Raw genomic sequence first — 3,531 nt, forward strand, 5'->3', positions numbered from 1 at the left:
CCCCCTGGCCCACGCCCGGAACCCCGGGCGCACACGCACACCCCCTGGGGTCGGGTCACACACTCACTCGCTCACGCACAGTCAACACGTGGCCGGGAAAGTCCCCCACGCTGCACCCCAACCGACCGGCTTGCACCCTCGAGCTTCTACATACACGCATCGTCGCCATCAAAATCCATTTGTCCTGTCCAGAACCCCAGCACACATATTCTGGAGACCCAGGGGCGACCTGCCACCTCCCCCCACAAACACACTCATACTCGCCTTTCAAGAGCGACTCCAGGCTTAGCCACTTCCACACCTCCACCAGGGCACACACCCCAATTTAAACTCAAGTACAGCCCAGGAAATGACCTGCATAAGCACACATACCCAGACCCCCCGTGGGGTTCCCATAGTCAACCCTCCTCTTCCTCCTTCCCTAAGCCTCAGGGTAGGAGGGAGCGGGGTGTGGTCTGCAGGGCAGGGGGGACTCCTGGCCAGGCGCCAAGCCCAGTCTCAGAAACTGCTGGAAGCTCTCATCTCTGAAAGCAGGTGGCCGGGGTTCCCACCCTGACTTAGCCTGGTGGTTTCTGAGTCTGTCCTGCTGAGAAACGGAGTCCAGGGTAAGGCAGTCCTCACAGGAGTGTGGGGAGGTTTATGGAATGTGGCCGTGACTATATAAATAATTGCATTCTTCTGCATTGTCTTGGTGAAGAGTCTGGAATCTGGTGGGACCCAGAGAGTCCTCAAGAGGAGGGGTGTAACATGAAGGACTATGGGCCGTGAGGTGGGGAACCTCCCCCCACCCTGAGCTGGCCTTAGTTAGGGAACTTTAGCCCTCATATACCCCTCACTGCCGCCACCCCCACCTCTGCTCTACCCTGCCTCACCCCCATTCTCTCTCCCATGTACATCACTCATCAGAGGACATGGTAAGGCCAACAGAGCCATCCTCACCCTGCCTCCCAGCCCCCCGCGAGCAGCCTCTCACCTGGCTCCAGAGGGCAGCCAGCCTCCGAGGGTTAACAGCAGTTGTCTCTGCCCAAACCAGTGCACAGGTGCAGCTTTAGAAAGCTGTAGATCCTTTCATCTTTAAAATGCACACCCTTCAAAGTGAAACTAGACAATGATTTCCATTTCTGGCCAGGCTCCTGAATAGCCCACGTGTGAAACTGCAGATTCTCAATGAATTTTCATTGAAAAGTGACTCCAGTTCACTTTAGTTTGTTATGTCTAGCTACCTTAGCATCTGTGGGAGAGAGGGGTGGTGCAGAACAAACTCTATTCTAAGAGAATAAATTCACTTATAAATGCCACCTACTGTTCAGTTTTGCCCAACAACGCCAAGTGTTTGAGTTTAAAAAGTACGAAGAGTTGAAAGGCTCAGGACCACATGGGCGTACCTGGAGGCCTGCGTGGCTCCCTCTGTCTGCCACCAAGTGGGTCAGCCCTCTCCTGGGGTTCAGTTAGCAGCTTACTCACCGCCTGCCTAAAGTAGACCTCTCCAGCTTAGCCTTAATCTGCGATAGAGGTAGTGAGCCTGGCTCCATCTGCCACTTTCTTGTCTCGTGAAACCACTTGTTACAAAATTCCGTACCTACCTCGCAAGCATTTCTAACAAACGTCTCCAGCTATTTCCCCAAACCACCATAGATTAGAAACACATTAAAAGAAAGACTAGGCCCTCCCTGGTGGCGCAGCATGTTAAAGCACAGCACTAAGAAGCGAAAGCCACTTCTGCATGAGTTCGATCCCCGCCTGCCCCGGAGGTGACCACAGGGCGCGGCAGACCTCTCCTGACCCGCCCGCTGCTCCCCTCAGCAGTATGCTTCGTCCATCTGCCTGTTCTGCTCCCCACACTGTCTCTGGTGAAGCCTCTCACCACCCCTGAGCCTCTGGCCTGTACCCCAGTTCCGTATGCACAAATAAATTTAAAAAAAGAAAGAAAGAAAGACTAGAAGTGACTTCAGGAGCCCGCAGGGAAAGATCACTGCAAAGATTGTCGTCTCAAGCCTCTTGCCCTTCCCTTCACCAGCTACTGCTCCTGGCACTCTGACTGCTCGCAGGAGAGCCTTGCCCACAGACTGACCTGTGTGTGAGTGAGGTGGATACCCTGTGTACAGTCCTCTTTATAAAATGGGGAAGGTGTAACATAAAATAATAGAAGTATTTCCGTCCACAGTGTTTGTAATGTTTAATAAGTGCTGGTTCATTCACAGAGCATCTTCTGTAAGCGGTAGATGCATGTAGTGTCTGTTCGATGGTTAGTGACGCCGATGCCACAGGACCATGAGAGTGACCACTGAGTGTCCCAGCACCGAGGAGGTCGGGGGAAACTTCCCGACTAAGGGCGGGCTTGTCCCCGATTTGAGGGTGAAGGAAGTAGTAATGGGGCAGGGATTGACCTATCAACTGCTAGATAGGCAGGAGGGTGGAGAGAGCAATCCTGGGGTACAATCAAGTGTGGGGTCCTGAGCAGTTGGGTTCAACATAAAGTTTCGTGCTGAGACAGAGGATTCACAACCAAAGGCTGTGGTGAGAAGGTAGAAACTATGAAGCTGACCCTTTTCCAAAAGAACTTTGTAAAAGAATCTAGCAACACGATAAAATAGTTCTCCATTCAAAGGCATCCTTGGTACCTAGTGAGCCGGACGATGCCTTAGGGATACACGGTCAGGCAAACATAGTGTGACATTACACATACATTCAACAATTATTCAACAGATATTTATTGAGCACTTAATGTGTGCCAGGCGCTAGGCTAGACTCTGGGGAGACATTAAAACAAGGGGTTGATATTTCTAGTGTAGAAAAAGACAAATGAGTGATGGGAAGGTCGCCTCTGGGAGCTGAGATTGAGCAGAATCACTAAGTGCCTGCTGCCTGGCCTGTAGTTCCAGAGACTTCCCAGGAGAGGAGGAAAGCTCATCTCTGTTGGCAGGGGCAGGGGACGGAGGAAGGGGGCAGAGAGAAAGCAGAGGAACCTACCCAAGGTGTGAGAGCTGCAGGCAGCCTCTGGTGAGATCAGCCCTCAGCCTGACACTCAGCCCCCCTCGCCTTAAGGCTCAGCTATTTTACCTGGTTATTCTGTCTTACGAGTTTATGCAAAAGTAGATCAAATACATTAGAATTTGGTTTAGTTTACAAACGCATTTTGCTGTATGACTGGGTATGTCTCCTGGGGTGGCACCCTGGCATCAGAGTCAGCTTTCACCCCCAGGAATGGAGACAATGACCCAAGCGGGGAAACTGCAAGAGGGACTTGAGTGAGGAGAACTGGCCGGTGGGCGACGCTGTGGCGGGCTGGGGTCCAGGCTGTCCCCACCCCCCCTCCTGAGCAGGGGCTGAGCGCAAACCGGGTGAGGCCGGCAGTCCGCGGTTGCCCCCCTCCAGGAAAGGTGTGGGTGGAGAAGCCCCAGCTTGCCACGTGTGGCTTTGGCTTGGTACTTGGCATTTGGGTGCTATCTGGGGTAGGGTGGATGGCATTTGGCTGTGTGCCAGCCTATAAATTCTCTTTCCTTGGCTGTCCCCTCCCCTCCCCCCTGCCTC

Source organism: Condylura cristata, unplaced genomic scaffold, assembly GCF_000260355.1.
Source record: "Condylura cristata isolate star-nosed mole 26May11 unplaced genomic scaffold, ConCri1.0 scaffold00026, whole genome shotgun sequence".
In the NCBI taxonomy this organism is placed as follows: domain Eukaryota; kingdom Metazoa; phylum Chordata; class Mammalia; order Eulipotyphla; family Talpidae; genus Condylura; species Condylura cristata.